At 48.4% G+C, this 16,522-nt stretch overlaps 1 pseudogene; it reads right to left on the bottom strand.

Moving 5' to 3' along the window:
• Positions 1-220: 220 nt before the first annotated feature.
• Positions 221-9,171, bottom strand: LOC8042314 (annotated as a pseudogene).
• Between the last annotated feature and the right edge of the window lie 7,351 nt (positions 9,172-16,522).

Genomic DNA, 16,522 nt, shown 5'->3' with positions numbered 1-16,522 from the left:
CTCCCGTGTACCAGCTGACGGTTGCTGATCAAAACACTGAAATTCAAAAGCCTAACTCAACACACCTAATTAGAGCACGTACAAGTCAGTCACTGAACCAGCCGTTATATCTATGAAAGCGCCGAATGTACAGTGCTCGTCCAAACCTAAAGAGTACAATTATTAAATTGCCAACAGTAAAGACAAAATTACTATAATGAAAAAAAAAGTCTTCTCTTATCTAGATCCAGTGGTGGTCCAGCCAGTTCGGTTTAGAGCAGTGGTCGGCAACCGGTGGCCCAAGGGCCGAATCCGACCCGCGAGGCAGTTTCATTTGGCCCCCCGGTACGATCCTAGAAATGGTGCCCCACCCGTCCTGCCCTCCCAGATCTCCAGGACTGCACGAGAACTTTTGTCCACAAACAGAGTGCATACTGCGCTTCCACTTCCTAAAGCTTGTGTAACTAGCAGGTTCGTGTAATGATTAAAGTTCGAGAAGAACCTCCCCCCAATATACTTTCCACAACCTTAAATTAGCAACTCTAATGCGTGTGGTTCCATTTTCCCAATATCCAGCCCCCAAACCAAGAGTTGGACTATGGCATGATTAAATAGAAACATCCGTTTTCAATTTATCCATGCCAGTCTGAATTGCTGTAAGTTCTGGAAAGTAAAGCCTTCAGTCAGCATTCTTAAGGAAAAAGGTGATGGGCTTGTATACCTTGCCAGCATGCTCCTATATCCGAAGTGCGTCGATTTTGGAGCAAACTGAATCAATGTAATGTGGACACAGTCCGTAGAGTAGGCCTGTGCCAAAGTCGACAAGTGTGGTATGTCCTTTAGTAGTGGCTTCGAGAGCGCAATGCCCTTCAGCCTGTTATGCACTGGAAGCCCTGTGTGAAATACAATTTTATTACAGTTGCTTGCTATAAATGTTGTTCCTACAACAGTAATATTAAGACAAATAAGAGTAAAGTCAAAAACTAATAGTTTGATTCAGCCAAATGCAACAATCTATAACTTCCAAAAAAAACAAAGAGTATGGTAGTTAGAATAAGGGGACATCACAAAACACACTGGAAATGACTACAGAATAAACTCGCCAATTCCTGTGATTCAGGCACATAGCCAGGATTTTGTTTTGGGGGGGGGGGGGGGGACCCACCCATGACAAAATGTATGAGGGGGAGGGGGGAGAGGAGGCCCCAGCAAAATTGAAGATTCCGGGGGGGGGGGGGGGCCCGGGCCCCATGGGCCACCCCCCTGGCTACGTGCCTGCTGTGATTAGTGATATTTACTACAGCAAAGGTACAGTCGTCCTCAAAATGAGTGTGAACAGGCCGCTGTCGACCGGTTGGCACTGCCAGCTCCAGCTAGCGGTGCTTCCACAAATTACAGCGAGAGTAAGCACCTCTGCAGTAAAAACTGATACGCCGTTGCAACAGCATGTGTTACCCCCGTTCTGGAATTGTAAAACCGCCCGCGGAACGTCCGTTTCATTCCACAGATAGTTGCAAATGCTGGTTGCCATGGGCGATCTGCCATGGGCTGCGCTTTCAAATAAAAAATTCTGCTGCGTAGTTTGCACGTTTCAGCATGGTCCTAATCACTCTTGATTCTAGAAGCAATATCTGTTAGACAACGAAATAGGAAAAGGGGGCGTTATGAGTGGGTCTTGAAGTCGGTACCAATGAAGATGCGTTATACAATGAAATGGCTATTCATAAACACCTGCGCACCTCCTAAAAGAAAGAAAAGAAATGATGATCACTTCCTTGTTCACGAAAAGGTACCGCACGAAGCGAGATCAAAAGAACGGAGCAAGCGTGTCAGGTCGCATCCACACTAACCGCTCTACTTTGATAAATATATGAAGCAGCATGCCCCGCTTTATCCAAAGTGACATGAAAAAGTGGGTTGAGTGCATTCTCGTAACAGCACATCCATTCTTTCTGCGCAGGCGCTTACTCTCGTTGTGATTCGTGGAAGCGCCGCTAGCTAGAGCTGGCAGTACCAATCGATTGACGGCGGCCTGTTCACGCTCACTTAGAGGTCAACCGCACCGGATGCTAAAAGCTACTATTACTGCAAGAGTTTAGCCATCAGTCCACCTATGGCCAGTTCAGACTCTTATAGATGGACAAGTAATTTGCTGTTCTGTTTGACCGGATAAGCCTGGCGGCCAACACTGTCGTCCTCTCTACCTCACAATACGTATCTCGGAATGAAACACTCCCATTTCAGAACCTTCATTGTCAAGGGACTTCAGCTCGCCTTACGCCTTAAAAAATGTGAGTTTTCAGCGTCAAAATCTAGAGAAAACAATAGACCGTCTGAAAAATGAAATTCATCTAGCAGCTGAAGTAGCAGTCGAAGTTCATACATGCTAAATGCGGTAATCAAAATTTTGCATTATTTAACTGAGCACCGTTACTTTCATACGTCCCTAGCGGACAGTGTTCTATTTAGCGTATGCATATTCGATTCACATCGGTTTCGATAGCGACATAAAAAAAGAAATTCTGTACGAAGTGCCCCGACTGTAGTGGGCCACATATGTTGAGATTCGAACGTGAGTTACCACGACATAAATGCTTAGTATGCTGCGTGCCAAGTCATTCCCTGAATCGATTGCGATGTGACATACAAAGCACAAATGCCGCGGTGACTCGCATTCAAATCTTGACATAAACATGTAATGTTATGAAGTGACAAGGCAGTACTGGGCCACAAAGGCTATAAACACAAGCTGTAACATGCATCTTACTTTTAAAACGTGTTTTTCTAGCGCAAGTTATTGTTCCAGAAAAGACTGCCTCAAAGCTTCAATCTCGTGCCGGTAGCCTGTGCTAGTATCAGAAGGCCATCATCAGCATGTATACAAACACCGATGGTGATAGCGAACAAAGTGACCAGACTGAATTTATGAAAAAGTCTAGTATTGCACGCTACTGGCTCACGCAGGAGGCTATCAACGGTTGGGAGATATTGAAACCGAAGCTTTATGTTATGAAGGAACCCCCCAATCTGTGGTGAGTAGCACGTCACCGTCCGGTGTTGTATTGACTTCATCTTTCATACAGTGGTGGCACAACATCCATAGTCGCAGAACAATTAACCAGATTGCTCTCCAAACCGCGGCGATTGCAATGCACCACTCGTGTGAAGCGTCCCTGCATCGCACCGGCGCACTCGAAGAAGTGGCTGACACGGGGGAGCATCTTTCCCACGTCAACTGTTAGCTCGATGTGGTCAGAACGTTTACAATTGCAGGTCATTCTTCAATTTTAAAGAACAGTGCCGGAAGGAAGTAGGCCTATATTTAAAAAATATGGTAATTTCACATGCGAAATTAGCTTGTTGGCCTTACGTCCTATGGCTACATCAATGGCCATAGGACAGGCTAGAGTAAAGTTTACGCCAATAAATGCAAACCTACTACTCTCTTGTCATTATTGATCTTCGCCATAATGACAGGCAGAGCTAGGACATTGTGTAACAAATTACTGGTCTGCCTCGACTATTTTAGGTGTTACTTGATAAACCAGAACCCTACTTATGGCTCACCTTTTGCAACAAGCCAGCAGTCAAACCTGTGCAAAATGTGGGGATGCTGCCTCCTCATCATGTTTTTGTTCTCAGATTTTCGTACTTTGACTATTTTCACAAACACAAACAAGCATATGTTTCCTCTGTACCTGCCATGGATGTCAGACGGAAAGTATCAGCAAGAATGACGTAATTCTATGACATGCACAACCTAGCGTCGCACCAGCCAAAGTAACATAAGCTACAATTTCTTTCTTAACAAATAAAAAGGGGTTCAGCTTATGACAGTGTAAAAAATTTTTATGAACATGCACCCCCGGGGGAACTTTACCTGCACTGTTTCGACGCATAGAACCTCTTGTCTCGGAGTCTGTCGCCGTGTAAGGTACCATACTTGGCCGTGTGTCCGGGGGAGTCTAACCGCCCATCACATGTCCGTACCAGCCCTTGCCCAGTGGCTTCTTTGAAGAGCTCAGTCTGCTGCTTGTTCCATACCTAGCAGGACAAAATATAATAAACTTTTTGTCAATGAACAACTAACAGCAGCATCTAGAAAGGTCGTTCCAGTTTATTAGAAGAGAGAGTTGCCAAGAGCAAAGAAATGCATATTAAGCATGAAATGCTTATAGCTTTCGTTATCGCCCAACCTTCTCTGAAACCATTCACGAAATCTTTTCGAAGCTGATTCCGAAACCCTTTGGAAATATATCCGAAACCTTTTTGAATTGTGTTCACTCACTAAGAAGTGAAACTAATTCATCCCCCAACAGGTATCGAACCTGGGTCAGCTGGCTGGGAGCCGAGCGTTCTACCAAGTGAGCTATCCCAGAAACACTTCATAAGGGTTTTAAAATTCGGGTCCGGTGTGCGTGACTATGACCTGCAGGTTTGCTCGTGTGCAGGCCTCTTTGCTGATGCGTAAAGATGCATAGCACTATGGCCACCAAAATCACCACACCGGCGATTTTGGTGGCTACAGCACTGCGAGGGTGGTACCTGCTTGTTACTGTGGCGCGTGTTCTCGGATGCTATGAGCATCGCAAGGCGGGGGCCCAAGAAAGATGACAGTGAATATGCGCTCGATATATTCCGATTCAATGATATATTCCGATTCAATGAACAATACTCGATGGAAGCTTGCCAAGGATTTTGAGTGCCCTAGTTATCAATTTAGTGTTAAGTATGCGCGACCATGACCTGCGAGCTTGCTCGTGTGCAGGGCACTTTGCTGACGTGGAAAGAGCTTTCCACACCATAGATTTTGGATACTGTAGCGCCACGAGGTTGGTACATATGTTTTCTGGTCGTTACTGTGGCGTGCGTGCTATACTGTTTCACCTTCAGTCCGAGCGCGGCGGACGCTACGAGGAATCCGAGCTGATTCAGCGTTCAGAGTGTCATGTGATCTAGAGCTCCGTATGTCACTCCACCCAATCAGAAGGTCACGTGATACTCTCACAGCGCTGGATTGGCTCAGCTTCCGACGCGGTCAGATTGAGGATTCTACGAACGCCGTGAAACAGGGGCCCGAGGTAGAAGACGATTGAATGGAGACTCAATACATTCAGATTCAATGGCCGACACTCGATGGAAGCTCGCCTTGGATTTTGGGCGCCTAGTTCTTGACAATGCTAGGGATGGGCCCGGGGGGAGGGTGGGGGGTGCGCTCGCTAATACACGGACTGCACTAGCACCTGCGACCCTGCAAATCACTTCATTCTTACACCTACTCTCAGTTACGAGATAGCCCGCTGTAGTTTCTATTTTTTCTCAATAGCTTTCAAACCATAATTGTGACAGGTATATGTTCAAGATAATGGGCAACTTGTTCCTTCCAATTACGAGACATTAATAGCCAGCTAGGGAACAACAACCATAGGCTCTGTTTGAGAGCAGCTCTGCAGCAAACAAGGAAGTATTCCTGGCTCGCTTGTCTGGTGGGAAAACACACACTCCGAAGATCGCTGTCACGAGGACAGCCAGTATTTGATTTGTACTGTCAAGGCGTCGCTTCCACTTTACAGTTCACTATATCATAAAACGTGATGACCGACCCAACGCCCCTCAGGAATCTGAACGCTGTGTTACATGTTTCAGCATTTATGCTAACAACACGAGCATCAAAGCTTTTGGTAAATCTTTTTGGGCATAGTCCTTTCAAAAGCGAAATAGCAGATATTTCTGTTGCTTACGGCAACAGCAATGCATTGCCAAACGTTAATGGGGTGATACTTAATGTCTCCTAGTAGTTAAACATGGTGCTCCAAAATCCAAACAGGTAATTCATGTTGCAGTACAGGTGTTGCTTCTCCAACTTCTCACCTCATAGGTAAGCCGACAGTTTGCAGGCGGACTCAGTTCAAAGACACCGCTTCAAACTGTTGCAGGCGAAGCCTGTGCAAACACCTCCTACAGAGGCCAAGCCGACCTGATGTATCATTATAGGTGTAGTGGATGCATCTTGACCCGACTGTTTCCAGCCCGTTTTATCCTGTACGACCTCCCAGTTCGATTGTCAAGCCCAGCATTTTTTTTACATCTGGGACAAAAACTCCTATTTCCAAAAGTATGAAGTCAGTAACAACTAGAAACGTGTCAAACCTGTCTGATAGCTGGAAGAAGGAAGGCAGCCTGGACCTTGAAGAATGTCCTATACGAGATGCAGGGAACTCCGATCTGGGTGAGAAGCCGCAGGACCTTCTTCACGATGCTTCCGGAATAGAGGGTCACTGCAGAGACGAGTATGTTGCCCAGCGGCCGCTGCCTGTTCACAATCGGCTGGCTGCTCCAGCAGTGCACATCGCCATTGTTGCAGACTCTCCGCACTGTGAGGCACGTCCCCCTGACTTCCTTATTTGTGGTGTGGCAGGGTGCGGTACACTCCGGACATTTTAGCAAGGAGCTCGTCCAAGCAAGATTCAAAAACCAAGAACTTCCTTTCTAAAAAGTTGTCTTTGTTGGCAGCACTGTTGTCTTTGTCCAGTCGGCTGGCACAAGATGTGCTTGTCTGGTGATCCCTGGAAGTCAGATTTGAAAAACATGCAAAAGATTGTATGATATCCTCACTACTAAAGCGGAGTAGAATGCTGGCCTACAGTTCAAAAGCAAAGATTTGCATAAAGAGAAGTAAATGAAAGAATACACGACAAGAGCCATGCTTTCATGCTCCATACTACAGATAACATGTATTGTACAGATACGAACCTTAGAAGGCCGGTGCCTGACGTCATCGGAAGGCTTGTGTCCGCTTCCAAATGTTGCTTTGGCAGCTCCGTGAAAGACTCCCCGTCAAAATCTTCTGGGACGGCTGGTTCGTTAGAAACTGTTGGCGGCTGTGGTGGCACTTCTGGCTGTAGTGACGCCGATGATTCTGGCGGCACTGGAGGCTGTGGCGACTGTGTCAGCCCTGTAGGCAACGTCCAATCTGACTGTGCCTGGGGGAGGTGATTTGGTGATGAGCAACGTGGCATCACAAGGACAGGATCAGTTTGGCTGTATTGTGACGAATTCTTGATGATGACTTGTGTGCCTGCAAGTGTCATTGGAATGTGTTACAATGGTCTCAACATTATTAAATTCTGTTAATCTTCTCTTAATAGATACATACCTGTGTTTGTGCAAGAGTAGAGGTCTGAGGACTGCGTAGCAGCATCCAGAAGATCAGGTAGAGCCTGTGCAGCATTACTGAGGGAGGAGGCTGTCCATAGCAAAGAAAATAAAAGTGTGCATTTCAATACAAAACTATCGTTCACAGGTGCACTCAGCAGAAGTCTAGGCAATCTCAATTTTGTTCCAAAGGGAGTGTGGCTATAACTGAAAAGAGATACAAATTGACCCAATCACGTACACTGCATTAATGTTGTCTGTTGAAATTTTAGGTTTCGTTGCCAGATGCAAGAACCAGAGTAAGAGGTTTCCTCAAAAACAAAGTAAAGAAGTATACAGTGGCGTCGGAACAAAAGGGGGGAGGGGGGGGGGGGGGGGGGGGGGGGGGGGGCTCGACTTTTTCGAAGTTTCAGACAGTTATAGTAAACAATGCAAGTGACAAGGAAGGGGGCATGCCGAGCTCAGCTATCCGACGCCCCTCAACCTTCGAAACACTTCTGACGCCACTGGAAGTATAGACCCTATCCAGCGTTACTCCGCAAGGTGGGGCTTTTGCTAGTTGACGTCCCAGCGAACTACCGGTTGAAACAGAAGCGAAACAGTTCCCATCCTGACAAGGCACCTTGAAACGCCGAACAACCCATAATTACGATGTCCGCATAAATGATTGGTTTCCATAAGAACACCTGAAGACTTTTCAATACACTTGTAAGCCACCGGGTGCCTATAATATGCTGACTAGAGCGGCAGAATGCCCTCGCTAAATCTCCAACGTTGCCATTTGTGTATCATTTAAGCATCCTAGAACTCATGGCAAAACGAGGCTCTGGACGCTTGACAAAAACGACGGACCGGGAGTTCATTGGGACTCAGGAGGCAGCCTGTATTTGTAAACATGGAAAGGGTCTATAGCCAGAAGAAGAATAAAACTGGTGGTAGAAACGGTTTTCATTCCTGCATAGTGTCTTTTAGTTGGCTAATGAAACAACTTGGCATTCCATCTTAACTCCCTATATGAAAGTGACTGAATTATGTCTAAAACGAGCTGGTGGCAGAGCAGTTTCAGCCAGCGTGCATACCTGAGCTGAAACAAGGTTCCTGGATGCCAGCACTTTCATCGTGCGGTGGCTGATGTCGAGGGTCAGGGCTTTGCTTTGCCTTGTTAGTAGTTGAAGAGGTTGATGGCATGTCGACTTGTTCAACAGCAGTGTCTGCGGCTGTTGCTTGTGGCAGCGTTCCCAACAACTCGTCAATAATCTAGAAATGGTAAGCATAAACACTTCGCGTGTGTAAGCACCCAGAGCATTTTGGTGCAAAGTAGAGCAAAGTACTGTTCTAGGAAACGTGCAACAATTGTACATCACAAACAATACTTTAATTACAGGGCCCTTTAGTGTATCCATGCTGTGAAATTTATAAAATCATTATTATAAGACAGCTCTTGCTAGCAAAAACAAAACGAACCAAAAAAAAAGTTTCGGAGTCGAACTTGAGCACAAAAATATGTTTCAGCCGCTATGAAAACAACCCACCTTTTTCCGTCGCCGTTTTTCCTCGTTGACATCGAGTTGTTGTTCATTGCGTTTCCGTGTAAACAGCGACGGCACCACCCCAGGTTTCAACCTGGCATGTTTCGTCGGCAGACCGAGGCTCTGTAGTAGCGTCGGGTTCGTGCGGTAGTCTTCATCTGCGAAGTGGTCTCTACAGAGCCAGTCACTTTTCGAGGGCAGCCAGTTTGGCTGCGAAGGGCGGGCGGCGCGAATCCATAACTTCCGTAACGTGGGCTCGCTTGGATACGTATGCACAAGCCTGCCACTGTAATATTTGCAGTTCGTACAGTCCTCCACTGAACAGTACAGCGGCATATCTTGCGAAAGCGGATCACACTAGTTGAGCGCCAGACGCTTATCAGATGACTGCTGTTCCTGCATCGTCGCTTTCGCCACCCGCTTCAACAGATTGAAAACGCCGGAACGATCGGCGCTGGTCGGAAGAACCGAAGAGGTGTCGAGCTTCAGATCTCGGTCAGTTCGGCTGGTACGGGGCACAGATAAGCAGCACGATGCCTACCACGGTGACCGACAGGCTCAGCGTAGGTGTTTGATGCTGCTCGCTCGCCACGCTCGCTAGGTCGTTCGGCCCGTTCGGCCCACCCTAGTGGGACTGTGGCAACTGTGGTTCGGCCAGTTCGGCCAGTTCGGCCGTCCGGCGCCGCATAGGTGTCGTGTCAAGAACGACATGATGAACACTGTTCGACAAATGTATTAGATAAAATTGCTTTTCCATCTTTTGCGTTTCAGGACGGAATTCGTGCATCAAATTTCCGTTTTTTTTTTTTGTTTTAATTACGTTGGACGGCCATCTTGCTTGTAGACGATTTACGATTCTGCTAGCGTCACAGAGCCTGGCTGCAGCGTGGTGAAGACACATTTTCTACTCGTTCGTCGTTATATGTCGAAGAAGATTTTTAAAACCCTGTGTAAGGGTTGAGACTTGCCGTTGAAACCACGTGAAAAGTTTTATGGAAGTGCAGTGCAGCAGGAAAAAGTCACAACTCGTTGAAAGCAAGTTTCGCCGGTCTCGCGGCGTAATTAAAGCTTCCTTGGCACGCCGAAGTACTGCGTCTCTGTAAGATTTTTGTACTAATGATTTTATTCTACTGATTTGTCTAGTAAACAAAACAAAAAAACGCGCCGCTGATGCCGCCCCCTTCCCCTCCCTTCCCCCCTCTAACGTCGCCACTGGACACTGGATCAAGCTCGTTTCTGGACCGCGAGTGCCGCAAGTTACAAATACAGTAGTCAGAATAAAAGTGAAACGCTACTCTAGTGGTACATACGGCTTCACGCACATTGCACTCGCAAAACACATCCACACGGCGCCAGGGTCGGATCCAGAACTCCGTGTGTGTGTGTGGGGGGGGGGGGGGGGGGGGAGTTTGTAAGGATGCTATTCTGCCATTCTTTCTTTTGCACCGGTGTGCACTGAAAAGCGAGCAGGGACGATGTCGGGAAGATTTAAAAACTACACTGCGCCGATGGCCCCAAGATGTGCGCCGCTGCACCGACTTAAGGGCCCTGCAATCATATTTAAAGGGGTACTCCGCCGATTTCTTCATGGTCCCCGATTTGCTTGAAATTTTGCTAAACTCGCCAAACAATATCGCCAAAATAGTATCCCAAATATTAGGTCAAAATAATTTTTTTTCACGAAGTTATCGAATTTACAATTTTGGTCCTCACCGTGTTTTTCAAACTGCAAGTCTCTATTGGCAACAATGAAAAAGTGACGTCATTGGAAGTGCAGGGGTTCACTCTTTGGACTGTAGAATTTGTTCCCAACTGATTTGAAGCAGTTTCATGGTGTCAAATGAATGCCTTGGAAGCTCGCTCCAGTCCCCGCGCTCCAGCACGGAACAAATAATTGGCATATTCTATTTTTTAGACTGCTCGCCCGACTGGCAAGCTGAACTTCCACTGACGTCACGGCCCTGAAAAGGGCGGGTATATTTGAGTGTCTGTTTTTGCATCATTTTCATTTGCCGATTTCGCAATAACTATTATGAATTTCACGATATTAAATAGCATTCCAGAAAGGGTAAAGGCCTGGGAGTCAGAAAATATAGTTAGTTGAGGTAGCTCAAAAATCGGCGGAGTACCCCTTTAAGCGTCTACCTTTTTTGCGGTTTCCACGTCTCTTGAGGTTCGGGCAAGCCAGCGGGCACGGAAAGAGTAACTAAATATCAGTGCGTCATATTTTAACCCGAGGACGCGGAAACCTCCTCCACCGACGAGGGCGACCCGCGGTACCGAAAGCGCGCAAAATGTGACGTCTTTGGTCCTGGGCTTACTACTGGTCAGAGCCGCTATAAGCTTCTTCGTAGTCGAAATACAAAATATAAGTGGCGCGAACCGTTCCAATTATTTATAAAAGTAGTTTTTGTAAAGTTTTTTAGATCAGAAAAGAAACAAATGCAGTTTATAAAGTACGGAAACAAGAAATTACCCGTCGACATACCCGCCACCAAGCGGCGGAAATACAGGCGCATACTTGAAAGAGCTAGTGGGATGACGCACCGCCGAACGGCAGGCGTAGAAAGGTCCCGGATGTACGCGGCGGCGCTGCGGTCGTATACCGCCTCGAGGATCCGACCGGTTCCGAGCGTTCCGAGCGTTCCGAACGTTCCGAAGGCTCTCGGCGCGGGCTTGGCTGGCGATTTGGCTCTTTGGCGGTATGGCAGCGCGAAGTGGCTAACGTTCTGAACTGATCTTTACCCCGTGTTTGCTGTCGTTTATGGTCAATGAAGTGTTATGCCGAATTAGTCTTTAATCGCGCAGCAAATGCAATGCGAGCCGCCCTGGCCACAGGTTTCATACAGCCTATCCAACACGTGCTTTAGTGGCGCCCTCTCGAGTCGTCGACACGGAGTGCGGCAGCCGTGAGCGCTCGATGAGCTCACTACTTTTCCTCTAGTTCACGGCCACTCAAGCCAGGACTTACGACGTCATGAAGGAGGTTATTTTTTGCTTGTTTTTGTAATTCGAATTTGCCTATAACTTTTAAAATAAAGTGAAATTTGAGAAAAGGAAAGTTTCTTTAAGTTACTACGTTCAGTTCGCTCAGGTTCGGTGCAAGTTAAAAACCAGTAAAAAGTTGTTCCAGGGCCCCTTTAATTTAATGGCCCAAGTCGTGCGTTGAAGCGACGGAGTAGTTCTCCAAGTTCAGAGTACAAGTGTGCCTGCTAGGGTGCGACCTACGCTATTTTGAACCCTTGCCTTGAGTACCAAGCCTTCTACCACCTGGCAGGCCGGTAGTCGGTTTTATTTCGGGGGAGTCCGCCTATGTCAAATTGCCCTCCGACAAGGGGGGGGGGGGAGAGGGGGGTCGACTTTGTTTGGAGGGGAAAGGGCGCCCCCCCCCCCTGGATCCGCACCTGCACGGTGCCGAAACGAATCTTGATCGGTATCCAAGTGTGCGAAGGCCCAGAGACGCAGCACTTCGGCGTGCCAAGGAAGCTTCGATCAGGCCGCGAGACCGGCGACACTTGCTTTCGACGAGTTGTGCCTTTAGATACGGCTTCACGCACATTGCACTGCCGAGCACATCCACACGGCGTCAATTCTTGATCAGTATCCAATTGTGCGAAGGCACAGAGACGCAGCACTTCGGCGTGCCAGGGAAGCTTCGATCAGGCCGCGAGACCGGCGACACTTGCTTTCGACGAGTTGTGCCTTTACATACGGCTTCACGCACATTGCACTGCCGAGCACATCCACACGGCGTCAATTCTTGATCAGTATCCAATTGTGCGAAGACACAGAGACGCAGCACTTCGGCGTGCCAAGGAAGCTTCGATCAGGCCGCGAGACCGGCGATAATTGCTTTCGACGAGTTGTGCCTTTACATACGGCTTCACACACATTGCACTCGCCAAGCACATCCACACGGCGTCGATTCTTGGTCAGTATCCAAGTGTGCGAAGGCACAGAGACGCAGCACTTCGGCGTGCCAAGGAAGCTTCGATCAGGCCGCGAGACCGGCGATAGTTGCTTTCGACGAGTTGTGCCTTTACATACGGCTTCACACACATTGCACTCGCCAAGCACATCCACACGGCGTCGATTCTTGGTCAGTATCCAAGTGTGCGAAGGCACAGAGACGCAGCATTTCGGCGTGCCAAGGAAGCTTCGATCAGGCCGCGAGACCGGCGATAGTTGCTTTCGACGAGTTGTGCCTTTACATACGGCTTCACACACATTGCACTCGCCAAGCACATCCACACGGCGTCGATTCTTGGTCAGTATCCAAGTGTGCGAAGGCACAGAGACGCAGCACTTCGGCGTGCCAAGGAAGCTTCGATCAGGCCGCGAGACCGGCGATAGTTGCTTTCGACGAGTTGTGCCTTTACATACGGCTTCACACACATTGCACTCGCCAAGCACATCCACACGGCGTCGATTCTTGGTCAGTATCCAAGTGTGCGAAGGCACAGAGACGCAGCATTTCGGCGTGCCAAGGAAGCTTCGATCAGGCCGCGAGACCGGCGATAGTTGCTTTCGACGAGTTGTGCCTTTACATACGGCTTCACACACATTGCACTCGCCAAGCACATCCACACGGCGCCGATTCTTGGTCAGTATCCAAGTGTGCGAAGGCACAGAGACGCAGCACTTCGGCGTGCCAAGGAAGCTTCGATCAGGCCGCGAGACCGGCGATAGTTGCTTTCGACGAGTTGTGCCTTTACATACGGCTTCACACACATTGCACTCGCCAAGCACATCCACACGGCGTCGATCCTTGGTCAGTATCCAAGTGTGCGAAGGCACAGAGACGCAGCATTTCGGCGTGCCAAGGAAGCTTCGATCAGGCCGCGAGACCGGCGATAGTTGCTTTCGACGAGTTGTGCCTTTACATACGGCTTCACACACATTGCACTCGCCAAGCACATCCACACGGCGTCGATTCTTGGTCAGTATCCAAGTGTGCGAAGGCACAGAGACGCAGCACTTCGGCGTGCCAAGGAAGCTTCGATCAGGCCGCGAGACCGGCAATAGTTGCTTTCGACGAGTTGTGCCTTTACATACGGCTTCACACACATTGCACTCGCCAAGCACATCCACACGGCGTCGATTCTTGGTCAGTATCCAAGTGTGCGAAGGCACAGAGACGCAGCACTTCGGCGTGCCAAGGAAGCTTCGATCAGGCCGCGAGACCGGCAATAGTTGCTTTCGACGAGTTGTGCCTTTACATACGGCTTCACACACATTGCACTCGCCAAGCACATCCACACGGCGTCGATTCTTGGTCAGTATCCAAGTGTGCGAAGGCACAGAGACGCAGCACTTCGGCGTGCCAAGGAAGCTTCGATCAGGCCGCGAGACCGGCGATAGTTGCTTTCGACGAGTTGTGCCTTTACATACGGCTTCACACACATTGCACTCGCCAAGCACATCCACACGGCGTCGATTCTTGGTCAGTATCCAAGTGTGCGAAGGCACAGAGACGCAGCATTTCGGCGCGCCAAGAAGCTTTAATCCCGCCGCGAGACAGCCTGCCACAGCCTGCCAAATAAAAGTAAAGGACCGAAATTTGGATGTCGATCCCATGCATTCCGCCGGGCCAATGAATGAAAATGGCGGCCCTCTCCGCTCAGCTGCTCAGTGCATTTTCTCTCTGTGCTCGATTATAAGAGCAAATATCCCGAATAATTCATACGTACTAGGTAGCTTGGAACATTTCTCAGTCAGGCCGACGAAATGATTGGTCAGTTACGGCGCTTTTTAGAGCGCAGCTCTTAGGGGCCCGTTCCCGGCTTGAGCGGCGTCGGCGTAACAAAGGTCATCCCAAAGTCACTTGACCCCCAAGGTCATCCCAAGGTCACGTGACCTCAAGGTCACCCCAAGGTCACGTGACCCCTCCCCAAGGGTCACGTGACCCCAAGGTCACGTGACACCCAAGGTCACGTGACTCCCCAAGGTCACGTGACACCCAAGGTCACGTGACCCCTCCCCCAGGGTCACGTGACCCCTAAGGTCACGTGACACCCAGTCACGTGGCTCCCCAAGTCACGTGACCCCCGGGGTCACGTGACCCCCGATGACGTCATCAGTGACGTCACTAATGACGTCACCGGCATCCGCATCGTCAGCGTCATCATCACTGATGACGTCATCGTCATCATCACTGATGACGTCACCGGCATCCGCATCGTCATTGTCATCATCACTGATGACGTCATCAGTGACGTCACTGATGACGTCACCGGCATCCGCATCGTCATCATCACCATCCGCATCGTCATCGTCATCATCGCTGATGACGTCATCAGTGACGTCACTGATGACGTCACCGGCATCCGCATCGTCATCGTCATCATCACTGATGACGTCACCGGCATCGTCATTGTCATTATCACTGATGACGTCATCAGTGACGTCACTGATGACGTCATCGGTATCCGCATCGTCATCGTTACTGATGACGTCATCGGCATCGTCATCGTCACGTGAACCCCCTAGGTCACGTGACCCCCACCCAAGGTCACTTGACCCAACACCTCCTAGAGAAGAAGGCCAGAGCGCTCTGAGAGGTTACGTCACAATGGCGGAGGAAGGAAGTCCATGGCGCAACTACGTGAGAATACGCTATGGACGTGAAAACACTGTCCCTCGACAAGCGGCGCGGTGGTGTTCGTTCATGCGCGTTTATCCGACATTAATATACGTTTTAAAGGCGCAGTCTTCTACAATTTATTATATATATAATATAAACGTAATATACAACGCGCTTCCAAGGTTGAGAGTACCAAATTTATATTTATGAGTATTCCCGTAACCGCGGGACTACGTGCAGTTCCGCAGCACCCCACACTTTTCGAAAGGACCGGCTGCGATGCTGCTGATGCCACATGGCTCCGATTCTGGTAAATTTACGTTGTGTGTGAGCCCCTGACTGTCTGAAAAGGAACGCTGAGACATCTCAGAAGGGAAGCAAACAGAAAAGAAATCCAGTCGTTGTCGCAGGGAGCGCACACCAGCAAGAGATGGGTCGACAACGTTAAGCCTTTCGTCGCCGCTGCTCTCGTGTGTGGTACTTTTGAGACTTGTTTCCCGTCGTATTTCTGTCATCACCGTAGTCTCGGGTAGTTTTTTTTTTTTTTTTTTTTTTTTGTGTTCGCTTGATATTACGGCATTTACGTGCATTCGTGAAACAAGTCCTGCTACGGTTTGAGTGACGTGTGACAACTAGCCAACGAAGGCTCTGGTCGACTAATCGATAGACCTCTCTCTCGACAAAGAGAGGCTTCTTGGAGTTCGTGTTCAAATGTGTTCGTCACGGATATTGTGGGACGTATGGATACGATCGACAGGTGAGAAACAACTTAATTACGGGCTTTCTTGTTCATGTAGGACGCAAGTAAGATGCTGCAATCGTTTTTTTTCAATCGCATGATAAATTGCAGTTTTGTTCCTTGTCATTATTCGTATGCAGTTGCGTCGACATTTGTAAATATGCGTGCTAATCTAGTTTTCACTGGAAGATGAAAATCAAGTTTGTGTGATTATTGAAAGTGAGTTGTTTGTGGTTCTGTGTTTATTTATACTAAAGTTATTTTATTGCCTTTTCCGCGTTTATACTAGAATCTTAACTGCATTAAGGTGATAGTATTATTATATACAAAATAAGTTATGTTTTATTCTAAGGCAGCTCGAGCCCATAGGGAGAAGTAAATTAGTAAACTAAGTAGTAAGTTTAGTACCCCTGCCACAGGGAAACGTTAATATATTTTCGTTCAGTGATACGGGATTTAATCAGCTCGCGGTCTTGAGTGATTATACGAGCGCCGCAAGCGGATTTGTCGACCCTATAATGTCATTCGATCGAAATT

This window comes from Ixodes scapularis, unplaced genomic scaffold (assembly GCF_016920785.2).
Source record: "Ixodes scapularis isolate PalLabHiFi unplaced genomic scaffold, ASM1692078v2 PGA_scaffold6__148_contigs__length_123643588, whole genome shotgun sequence".
Classification (NCBI taxonomy): domain Eukaryota; kingdom Metazoa; phylum Arthropoda; class Arachnida; order Ixodida; family Ixodidae; genus Ixodes; species Ixodes scapularis.
This window is presented reverse-complemented; position numbering and strand designations above follow the sequence as displayed.